This window comes from Salminus brasiliensis, chromosome 13 (genome assembly GCF_030463535.1).
Source record: "Salminus brasiliensis chromosome 13, fSalBra1.hap2, whole genome shotgun sequence".
Taxonomy (NCBI): domain Eukaryota; kingdom Metazoa; phylum Chordata; class Actinopteri; order Characiformes; family Bryconidae; genus Salminus; species Salminus brasiliensis.
Genome location: NC_132890.1, coordinates 19,928,497 through 19,941,112, shown reverse-complemented (window position 1 = coordinate 19,941,112; position 12,616 = coordinate 19,928,497). Strand labels below are relative to the sequence as shown.

At 39.4% G+C, this 12,616-nt stretch overlaps 1 protein-coding gene across 5 annotated transcripts in view; it reads right to left on the bottom strand.

The window, feature by feature from the left end:
* The window catches only part of zbtb38 (zinc finger and BTB domain containing 38), a 39,789-nt gene extending 29,841 nt beyond the window's left edge, over nucleotides 1-9,948 (bottom strand). For all 5 annotated transcript variants that reach the window (XM_072695593.1, XM_072695592.1, XM_072695595.1 and 2 more), the window contains exons 1-2: nucleotides 9,886-9,948; nucleotides 7,493-7,614 (exon numbers count right to left, since the gene is read on the bottom strand). The gene's annotated coding sequence lies outside the window, so the exon portion shown is untranslated. The remainder of the gene's footprint in view (nucleotides 1-7,492; nucleotides 7,615-9,885) is intronic.
* Between the last annotated feature and the right edge of the window lie 2,668 nt (nucleotides 9,949-12,616).

Genomic DNA, 12,616 nt, shown 5'->3' with positions numbered 1-12,616 from the left:
TTCCTGTACCACTGCTTAGAGAAAGTGTCTTCTAAACTGGCAGTAGGCTTGGGAGTTGATTTTGAGCCCATCTTCAATCCGAAAAGGTCCAACCAGCTCATCTTTAATAATACCAGCCCATACCAGTACCCCACCTCCACCTTGCTGGGGTCTGACTCGAAGTGGACTGACTGTGCCAGTTACTGATCCAGCCATGAGCCCATCCATCTGGTCCGTCAAGAGTCACTCATTTAATCAGTCTATAAAACCTTTGAAAAATTTTCAGATATTTCCTGGACCAGTCTAGACGCTTCAGCTTATGTGTCTTGTTCAGTGGTAGTCGGGTTTCAGCCTTCCTTACCTTGGCCATGTCTCTGAGCACTGAACAGCTTGTACTTCTTAGTACTCCAGGTAGGTTGCAGTTCTGAAATATGACAGAACTGGAAGATAATGGGTTCCTAATAGGTTTACACTTAATTCTTCTCAAATCCTTGGCAGTTCATTTGTGTCTATTTTCTCAACACTTTTCTTGCAACACTGTTGACTATTTGCAACAAAACGCCCATTTTACCTAAAGAATAATTGTGCACACCTTGATATAGGGTGTTGACCTCCTTAGGCCACACCCTCTCATTACACAGACACACATCACCTGCAATGCTTAAATCCATTAAGCATTCAAGTTTATATTCAGAAAATATGCCTAACAATGATACTACACAGTCCCTCTTCAATATAGAAGCAGTGGGCATCTTGCTAATAGGGAGGAGAAGGCAATAACAACATTTTTTAGTTGGAGATGAGCTGTCAGGTTGTGTATCAGATAAGGCAAGAAGTGGATGTGGATCTGTACATGCTGGGTGAATATTAGGAAATATTTTAGCTAATTTGGAATTAGTGAAGTGTAGCCTGTGGACTAATTTAAACTGTATCAATCTATGTCTTGCACACAGTGATGATGAATGAACCTGACTGAGAATACTCTCCCATTCAGCATTTGAGAAATCCATAGCTAGATCCAGCTGCTAACACGATATGTCAAAGATAACAGAATCAAGTACCAAGTTTTTCCTGGTGAATTCTTAAGGAGGTATGAAATTAGCATCAGACAAAACACTGAAAGAGTGTGCTGATATGCCCAAATATTTAGCTATTAAGACGTGCTGTGATCAGATGTTTTATGTGAAGTCATATAATTTAAAGAGTGTGTACTTGTCACATATTTTTATCATTGAAACCTTCCTAAATATTAATGAGTAAATGTCTGCTGTGAATGACCAGTTTGGAATGTGCTGTGAAGTGTTCGTACTGACGCTTTGCAGTTGAATTCTACTGCCAGTCACTACAGCCGAAGTGCAAATTACTACTAGTTGTCTAAGTAAATAGCAACAAAATATTTCTAACATTGTTTCTTTGGATATTGGGAGTGGAAATGAAAATGATAGAAAAAGCTTAAACATTTTTGCTAGTTAGCTTATCTTACATGGGAAGCATTAATTTCGGTTTCTAAAACCTGATTGGTTGAGCTGCTTTCTAGGCCCATCACTACATTACTGAATTCTGTATGTGCCAAATTAGTAAATAGACTGTGCATTGAAATATTTATTTGCTTTACTAGTACTATGGTGATCACTATGGAAGTGGTAATAGACTAAAATGGTCAAGAGACACCAGTAAGTGAAGTTTTAAAGATCCCCGCAATAAATTCCAGCTTGCTGGTGCACTGTAGCTAAAAGCATCAATTCAGTATAAGCTCTTGGCACCTGAAAGATGATCCAGGTACTGAAATGAGGTTTAGATTTTCCTTTGTTTACAGAGAGCATTGATGTGATGCAAGACAGCATGAACAGAAGCCTGCGTGTTTCTCGTGGCACTACCAGATATCATCAGTGTGCACTGATGAGTATTGTAGGGGTCTCCACTGATTAGTCTCAGAGCGGAGGGGAAGATCGAGTCTAAGGGTTAGAGGCTATTAACAGAAGAATGTTTGTATATTACATCACCATAGTAAATTATTGATATGAAAGTACTCTTAACAGTCTGTTTCTCTGCATTGAAAAAACAATTGTTTTGATACAGAAAACCAAGCTTCTGTCTTAGTTTGCTAACTAGCTTGCTAATGTGATATTTAAATGTAAATTTCTTATCCAGCTGTATGCCAAGGTACAGTGGGGAAAAAGTATTTAGTCAGTCACCAATTGTGCAAGTTCTCCGACTTAAAAAAATGAGAGAGGCCTGTAATTGACATCATAGGTAGACCACAACTATGAGAGACAAAATGAGAAAAAAATTCAGAAAATCACATTGTCTGATTTTTAAAGAATTTATTTGCAAATAATGGTGGAAAATAAGTATTTGGTCACCTACAAACAAGCAAGGCTAGAGGCGTCTCTGTCCTCCACCTGTATTAATGGCACCTGTTTGAACTCGTTAACAGTATAAAAGACACCTGCCCACAACCTCAAACAGTCACACTCCAAACTCCACTATGGTGAAGACCAAAGAGCTGTCGAAGGACACCAGAAACAAAATTGTAGACCTGCACCAGGCTTGGAAGACTGAATCTGCAATGTAGGAGCAATAATCAGAAAATGGGAGACCTACAATACCACTGCTAATCTCCCTCGATCAGGGGCTCCATGCAAGATCTCAGCCCGCGGGGTCGAAAATGATCTCAAGAACGGTGAGCAAAAATCCCAGAACCACACGGGGGGACCTAGTGAATGAGCTGCAGAAAGCTGGGACCAACATTACAAAGGCTACAGTCAGTAACACACTACACCGCCAGGGACTCAGATCTTGCAGTGCCAGACGTGTTCCCCTGCTTAAGCCAGTACATATCGGGTGGGTCTGAAGTTTGCTAGAGAGCATTTGGATGTTCCGGAAGGTCAGATGAAGCCAAAGTAGAACTGTTTGGTACAAACACAACTCGTGAATGCTGAGTTGCATCCAAAGAACACCATACCAACTGTAAAGCATGGGGGTGGCAACATCATGATTTGGGGCTGTTTCTCTGCAACGGGACTAGGACGACTGGTTCGTGTACATAAAGGAATAAATGAGTATGTATTGTGAGATTTTGAGTGCAAACCTCCTTCCATCAGCAAGGGCATTGAAGATGAAACGTGGCTGGGTCTTTCAGCATGACAGACCCAGCCACTCAGCATGTACACACTGCCACTGCCAAGGAGTGGCTTCATAAGAAGCATTTCAAGGTCCTGGAGTGGCCTAGCCAGTCTCCAGATCTCAACCCCATAGAAAAACCTTTGGAGGGAGTTAAAAGTCCGTGTTGCCCGCCGACAGCCCCAAAACATCACTGCTCTAGAGGAGATCTGCATGGAGGAATGGGTCAACATACCAGCAACGGTGTGTGCCAACCTTGGAAGACTTACGTTTGACCTCTGTCCTTGCCAAAAAAGGATATATAACAAAGTATTGAGATGAACTTCTGTTATTGACCAAATACTTATTCTCCACCATTATTTGAATTTTTTTTTTCTCATTTTGTCTCTCATAGTTGAGGTCTATGGACGTCAATTACAGGCCTCTCATCTTTTTAAGTGGGAGAACTTGCACAATTGGTGACTGACTAAACACTTTTTCCCCACTGTACTTGTATTCAGTGACCCTTTCAATTCGGGATTTATTCTGGGAAGTAAGACTTTGGGAGTTCAAAATTATCATTTCTAGAAAAAGAATAATAAAAAAATGTTTTTTGCATTTAAAACTAGCCTATGCTTAAAAAGAGCTAATTGTAAGGCATCAATAGAACATTTCAGTTTTTCACCTGCTGCCTGTATAGAATCAAAAAAAAGTATCATCTGCATAAAAATGTTCTTTACAGTCTGCGATAGAAGTATAAATATATATTTTTACATATTGAATAAAACCAGATCTAATATTGAACTTTTTGAAACACATTTAATTACTGGCAGCAGCTCAGATTTATGGTGTCCCAGAGCCAAAAAAAATGTATGTCTTAGCCCAGCTTTTTCATCAAAGCTGTTTTGCAAGCTTGCTAAGAGAGGGGAATTATCAGCAGTGTTAAAAGCTTTAAAAGCTTAATACAATGGGCAGAGCAATGCTTCTTTCTGTCTATGGCAGTAAAGAGGTCATTTAAAACTAGTGTGACAGCAGCATGCTGTAGTCTCTGAAACCAGACTGCTAACTGCATAGAACAGAGTTCGCATAAAAAAAATGTAACTGTTAGGATCTAATGCCTCCCCATTCTTACATAGTGGAAGAGGAGGCATCAGATAATATTATGCAGTCAAAGATAATATTCTAGGCTTTTCTAAAATGTTCTAATGCCATGGCACTTCTAGTGCTTCCAATAGGACAGTGGTCACTAAAAGCAAGGTCAAAAACACCAGCAGAAGAAACGTAGTTCTATTAGTTAAAATTAGGTATATTCAATGTGGACTTGTTGTTGTGGAATATCCTTTAGATTTGGTCTAGTCGACTTAGTAATAACTTACCGCAAATTTTGTTTAAACAAATCAGATGTATTAGAAAGTTAATTAAGATTAAAATAACAAGAATCCCTGATTCTTGGCTTTCTGAAGCAGTATAAATAAAATGAGCAGATGGAGGCCTGTAGATCCCCACTTGGACAAAAGAAATATTCTGTTTTATAGACATTTTCCTAAATATTAAAAGCGGTTTTCTTTAGAGCATTCGGAATTTAAGTGTATAAGTATATTACCTGCCATGTGGATAGCGACTCCATTTTTTTTTTCAGAGTTACACTGATTATTTGAACATGAAGGACCTTTCTCATCTAAATCACCCCTATAGGGAAACTTTCACTGTTTCCTTAAAATAAGGCCTTAAAAAAGAAATTCATCCTTTGGAACACCACTACAAGGAAGGAGGTTTATGTCTTTTTAGCAGTTTAAACATGAAACAATAACACTTGTTGCCTACAGCTATTAGATTTTATCAGAACTAATTGTAAATATGCAACCTACGCACTATGACGCCAACAGAAAAACTTTTTACTCAAATCAGCTGCTACAGAACATCATATCAAAAGATCCAGCACCAATCTGTACAGCAAACTAATTTGTACATGAACTGGATGATCAAAAGTGCATAACTTTTGGTCTGCAATGAAATAACAGCGATTCATGGAAATGTGGAAATGTGAAACTATACCAGTGCAGGTCTTAGATAAAATATGCCATATTGCTTACAGAAATCTTGTTAGTCATTGCTAAAAAAATATATTGCACTAAAAAAGAAACAAACACTAATTTCTCTCAGAAATCAGAAATCAATAGTTCTATACCTCAGAACAAAATAATGTATGGGCTAAACAGTAACACTACTGGCAACCCTTTATTGACTACATTTAAGGATATTCCACTGGACCAGATTGAATGTATATAAATAAGTAAATAAAAACAAAGCTATCCTGTGGCCCTTAACTCTCTTTTTTCTCTTTATGTAGGTCTATGTCTTTGTTAATTTAGTTTAGTCATTTGGCATTTGTGTTGCGTTCATATACTTAAAAAGAAAAACAAAAATACAATCAATTGCAAAATGCCAGGATTCTGTTAGTACAATGTCTGGGTAAGACTGTGATACTAGCTAGCACTTTTAATATCAGCAGACATTGCAGGTACAGTGTAATAATTTGGAGTTGAGAGCATAAAATACACTGACTTAAAATCTGTGAACAAAGTCTATTGGGTAGATACTATCATGTCTGTACAATAAGGGACAGTTCCACAATAAAATGAATGTCAATAAAAGACATGGTTTTGTTGAGCCAGTCAAGTTAAAAAAAGAAAAGAAAAGACAGGCTGCATTTTTTTTTTTAGAAATGTTGGCCAAATGAAAAGTATGAACATGAAAAGTAGGAGCATTTACAGCACTCAATACTTAGTTGGGGCTCCTTTAGCCTGGATTACTGCAGCAATGCGGCGTGGCATGGAGTCGATCAGTCTGTGGCAGGTGTGCTCAGGTGTTATGAGAGCTCAGGTTGCTCTGATAGTGGCCCTCAGCTCTTCTGCATTGTAGGGTCTGGCGTATCGCATCTTCCTATTCACAATACCCCATAGATTTTCTATGGGGTTAAGGTCAGGCAAGTTTGCTGGCCAATTAAGAACAGGGATGTCATGGTCCTTAAACCAGGTACTGGTAGCTTTGGCACTGTGTGCAGGTGCCAAGTCCTGTTGGAAAATGAAATCTGCATCTCCATAAAGTTGGTCAGTAGCAGGAAGCATGAAGTGCTCTAAAACTTCCTGGTAGACAGCTGCATTGACCTTGGACCTCAGAAAACACAGTGGACCAACACCAGCAGATGACATGGCACCCCAAACCATCACTGACTGTGGAAACTTTACACTGGACCTCAAGCAACGTGGATTCTGTGCATCTCCTGTAAATGTAAAATTTACTTCAATCAGAGAACATAACTTTGGACCACTCAACAGCAGTCCAGTCCTTTTTGTCTTTAGCCCAGGCGAGACGCTTCTGACGCTGTCTCTTGTTCAAGAGTGGCTTGACACAAGGAATGCGACAGCTGAAACTCATGTCTTGCATAGGTCTGCGTGTGGTGGTTCTTGAAGCACTGACTCCAGCTGCAGTCCACTCTTTGTAAATCTCCCCCACATTTTTGAATGGGTTTTGTTTCACAATTCTCTCCAGGGTGCAGTTATCCCTATTGCTTGGACACTTTTTTTTAACCACATCTTTTCCTTCCCTTCGCCCCTTTATTAATGTGCTTGGACACAGAGCTCTGTGAACAGCCAGCCTCTTTAGCAATGACCTTTTGTGTCTTGCCCTCCTTGTGCAAGGTGTCAATGGTTGTCTTTTGGACAACTGTCAAGTCAGCAGTCTTCCCCATGGTTGTGTAGTCAACAGAACTAGACTGAGAGACCATTTAAAGGCCTTTGCAGGTATTTTGAGTTAATTAGCTGATTAGAGTGTGGCACCAGGTGTCTTCAATATTGAACCTTTTCACAATATTCTAATTTTCTGAGATACTGAATTTGAGGTTTTCATTAGTTGTCAGTTATAACCATCAAACTTAAAAGAAATAAACACTTGAAATATTAGTATGTCTGTAATGAATGAATATAATATACAAGTTTCACTTTTTGAACAGAATTACTGAAATAACCTTTTCATGATATTCTCATTTTATAACCAGCACCTGTATACTAGATAGTACTCAAGTGCTGTCTGGCTTCTCTCCTTTTTGTCCCACCACATAAACTTAATATGCGGCTGAATCATCCTGCACCTCTTCCCAGAGGAGAGATTGGGTCAGATATAAAAACAGATTTGTTACAGTCTTTTAAAGGCGACAGCAAGCATTTGAAGTCTCTTCAACAGTTTTGAACTCGGATCTTTACGGTCATTACAGCCAACATGTATGCCAACACTGCAGACAGAGCGATACTTATCTAAAAGACTGGGGAGCTGCTGCGTGATGTTAATGGACCATAACACCTGGGAAGCAGTGAGTGATGGCTGAGTGATGTTCCTGATAATGGTCACCTACTATGAGGGTGGTTGGATGGGAGCAGGGAATCGGCCAGCTGACAGACCAGCGGCATGGAGAGGTGAGCCGGCTGTGAAGTAGTGTGCGACGGTGGTGCCTGCTGTTCATTTCTTGGAGGTGACCTGTGGGATAACCATACCGTTGTGCACATTAGTCCCACTTGACTTAATTACATCAACTACATTACTTTGCATATACAGTACATAAACACACAGTGGACGCACATGGGCAGGAGTTTGTTTAAAAGTTCTCATTTAACTGCCCAGCTCAAATCATCATAAAAGCGGATTAGCCAAGAAAGTTGACCGCAACATCAAACATTGGTAGGCAAACAAAATTTGCCTAATTTCTCAGACATGATGTGTAACAAGGCTGGCCAAGAACATTTTAGAACCTGTTATAAGTTAATTAAATTGATTTTAACTGTGCATTAACACTAAATGAAAGCTTCACAGTCGCACATTGGAATATTAATTCAATCATTTATAAATGAACCAAAACTACTAACTAGCCAGAATTCACAACAACATTTAGTGTGGGGGTGTATTATGTGCCTCAGAACAAAAAAAGACTAAAGAAGTTGAATAGTGACTAAAGAAGTCGAATTCAGTGACTCAGGACCCAGTAATGAAAAATACATTTTGATAAATAAATAGTCTCCAGGCTGAATCTGGTGAAACATACAGTCAATATTTGCACATGAATTTAAGCTACAATAAAGTAGATCATGATTTGTCACTGCAGAGGGACTGCAGAATGTGTGCAGTGTGTGGCAAACTACACGTGTGTCTGTAAGGAATGGGGAGAGTTTGATCATTGGTACTCTTGATTTTATGGTGTGCTGATTATTTTACATATTGCCCAGTCTTAAACTCTGCTTTGAAAATAACTGCTAGGTTTGACCTGAATTGTGCTGTACAATCATCCAATTCCAGTGCAGGTGAAAGCACTCTCTGTTTTTGAGCTCTGATCTACACTTAACAAAATTGTTGTGTATATGGTTCTTTTACTGGTAATAGTGGACCTTTTTTGTGCTAATTTGGTGATAAAGGACCTAAATATTTTAACTTTCACTTGTCTGTGTTGTTTCAATTGTTCCACAGAGAACTGCTGGAAACACCCAGCTGCCATCTGCAGACAAAACTGGCTAAAATATGCAAGACATGCCATCAGTCTCCTCCAAAAAACTCCTCCCCTACGATTATCTATTAAAACAATCTCCCCTTCAACACCCCTTCTGATGAATGCATTCAGCTACCAATTGCTGACTTAAATGTGCAAATGAGCTGTGGAGTTGGGCATGAGGTGGGATTGTGATCATCCAATATTTTGACCTCACTAATAAACCTCTTATTGCTGATGGCAATCAAATACAGCAATGCTTCAGAATAGAAGAAGTAGAAAGCCTTCTAGTAGAAAGCCTTCTCCAGTTTCTCCAACAAAAGCAGGATGAATTGTTTTTTAATACAGTTTCAATGTCTCAATATTTATATTCTCAATATGCTTAAATACATATGCTGCTGTTAAGTCAGCAGTAAGTCGTGACTGTGTGAAATGACGCTTCAACCACTGAGCCTCAACCTGCCAGCTAGCGGCTAGTCTCAAACCAGCTGCTTTTCCTGCTAATGTCAGTGTTAGCTGTTCTTCTCTGTCTGAGTCACTGACTGGTGTGTGGGTGTGTGTGTATAGGCAGTGTATTTCTGCACTATCGCTGACTTCCTCTCCAAACACAAGCATTACAGTCATGCCAAAGCTAGCCTGGCTGGCCTAGTGAGTGGGCATTAGAGGACGCTATTGGGGCCTGCTGAGGACTGTGCCACTCCGGATCACCATGCCCTGAACAGACTGAGGAAGAAAGAGCAGCAGAACAGAGTCAGGCTGAGAGCCTGAGCGGATCTGCAAGCCTTGGCCTGTTTCATAATTCATTATGTAATGGAAAAGCTGGAACTCATCACAGTGAAACACACCACCCTCCACTAAGACCCGCCACACACACACACACACACACACACACACACATACACACACACACACACGGAACTACATCAGATATTAACATCAAACCAAACTGCAGTCAGGAGTTATTTAAGCCTTAAACACTAAAGGGTCTATTTATCTCCCACAACTACAGAACTTAAACATTAGTGTTATAAGAGACACCGCATTACTGTGTAGTGAATACATTTATACAGAAAAATCCACAGTAGATGCTGAATGATTAACCGTAGGTCCATAGCACAATACTGACTGCCGTCTGTGTTGAGTCATGTCTGAATGAATGACTCAGTTCTCTTAGTCAGTTTAATGTGAACTGATGCAGAGGAGGATTAGTGAAAGCTCTGTCAATGTACAGGCAGCCTTGACTTGGTGAGAATGAGTAATTCTTCACTAACCTGCAGTAAGTTCATTTTCCTGTATCCGATCAGGATCGCCTCTCTGCTGCTGCTTCTCTGAACACACACTCTGAGTAAGGGGCTGGAGCGCAGCGCCCTCTGGTGGCACTCCAAGTCAGAATAGATTATCATAAAGCAGGCCTATGCCACACAATGTTTTGCGATAAATGCCAGGTTTAAAGTAACACTCATTTCTCAAAACTGGTGGGAGTTTACTACCCTTTCTGAAGCTCACTGTGTTCAAGGTGAAAAAGGACCAGAGTTCTAAAGTTAGGTGAGGCAACATAACCTATTAAAATCTCTGTGTAAAGGTCAAGCCACATATTGTCTAATAAGGCTTTCTTTGGTCTTTCCTTGGATATGACTGCAATTTACTGTATTCGTAGCAGAAAGCTGACTAGAGCACTGATGTGCTGAGGAATTAAGCTCTGGTCAGAGCTGTTAAGTGTTAGCACACATCAAGGATTTTATTGTTTTATGTTGGCTCAACTGCATGGTTTTTGCTTGTGGGTAGATTTAAATATTATGTTTTTACGTTTGTGATACAAACCGGACACTTGCGGAAGAAGTAAGATGGGTTGAGTGGATCATCACACTTCTTCACAAACTTCACAAACTCTGCGACTCTTTCAGTGCTAGATCCTGCCAGAGTAGTGCTATTCACAGTATTAAAATCATTATTAGTAGATCTAGGCAACAGCATTAAGTTGTTGTTTTTTTGTTTGTGCTTAAACAAAGCAGCCTGTATGGCATTAAATGAGCACTGCATCAGTTTAAATATACAATGAAACTAGACAAAAATTTGAACGTTGTGTTACTCACAAGATACAGTAAATAAATCTGATTTGTAATTATTCAGAGGCTGCGGCTGTAATAAGTGGCAAAGCTCTGTCAGAGTGAGAGACCAAGTGAGACGCCATCCAACAGTGTGCTCAAAAAATACAGAACTAGTTGCAACTCGAAATGTTTGTATGTATGTGTGTATCTGACAGATAACAGTGGTATTATTAATGGTATTAATCAGATACCATTTCAGATCAAATACCATACCTCAATATACCCTTATTTACACCCAGATACTCTTCATTATACTGCACACTGTTATATGACTGCATGTAGCATATAATGTTTTTTTCAATTATGAATTTTCACTTGTTTGGATGTGCTATTATAAAGGTACAGAAAGCCAACTGTGATGGTGTTGGTTAACAATCACAATTATGTAATTATTTTTATGAGCGTGTCGGCTACCATCCCAGCCAACATGCTCATATTGGGTTCACATGGGTGGAATGTGAGCTAAGTAGGTTCCAGGTGGACATGGGCTCTAAATGGGTTTGTACATACTTTGTTGTGGGAATGGCCCACCTTAATCTGCAATGGGTTCCATCTAGGCCCCATGTGCAGTGTACAACCCAAATATGGACCATACTTAACCCCTCCTGGTCCCATCACTGACCCTGATGGGCATCCATATGTGGGGCCAACACAGGTCCCGAGGACAAAACCTTCTGGTCCCCCATTGGACTACCCTTACAGACCCCACATAGACATAGACAGCTGAGAAATAAATTTAACAACAGCACAAATATCCCAGAAAACTATGTGTAAGCTAGTGGTCTCTCTTCCTCTTGCAATTGACCAAGCTTTATTTCTTTACACAATAAGGAAACTTCACTAGTAAACCAGCGACTTGAGTCTATTATCATTATTTGTTACTAATTGCTAAGTCAGGGGAAAAAAGCTTGTTCATTCATATTATTACAATTCCTTCTAGTCATCCCAGAGCCTTGTTCTTGCAACCGTTTCTAATGCATCTAATGGGACAGTCATCACTAATGCAAAGTTCAAAGGCAATCGGATGCATTTCAAAGCAATTTGATATTAAAACTTGCTTTATTAAAGAATTTCATAAGCCATATATTGTGATATAAGATCAGTTATTTCATCACCTGCAATTTTCATCAGGTGCAGAAGTAGCCCTAGACCCTAGGCCTAAACTCAAATGCGTAAAGCTTATATTGCTTATATTTACATCAGTGAGCACTATACAGAAGATGTTCATCAAAAGATAAAGCGCTTATTCCAACAAAGAGAGCTCAGCAAGGGGAGGGGAGAGGTGGCATACATTAAGTAGGACAAATTGGTAGTCCATCTTCCCTCAAAAAGAAAAACGAACAAGAAGGACATACAGAGAACAAGGGATTGCGAGTCCAGGCGTACATATTAGAATCAGAACACATGCAGACAGAACGTGAAAAAATAAGAGGTGCTTTTTATTTTTCCATGTTGTCTGCATGTGTTCTAATATAAAGTCAAGCCAAAGCTGACAAGGACAAAATTATCAAATGTCAGTCTAAACATCATATCTTAGCAGTCTCAGAAACAGACGACCAGATGGTATGAGAGAAATTGCACTTATTAGCATTGATGTAAAAAGTAAGTGGCTATCTACATCCTGTCTTCTTAATAAAATGGACAGATATGTTAAACACCAGCAACATAAAAAAAAAAGTTGTAACTGAACCAACAAGAACTGTAACAAACAGGGCAGGTCTGAAAACATATATAGCCTATTTTTATAATATGGCCATTTCAGTGCCAATAGGTTGCAGTAATGTAGTGGCTATAACCAAAAAAAAACGCCCCAAAATCAGCACCATACCAATACTAAAGAGATCGTATAAACATTTTATTGCAGACAAATTTTTTGATAAAGTAAAGGTGTATA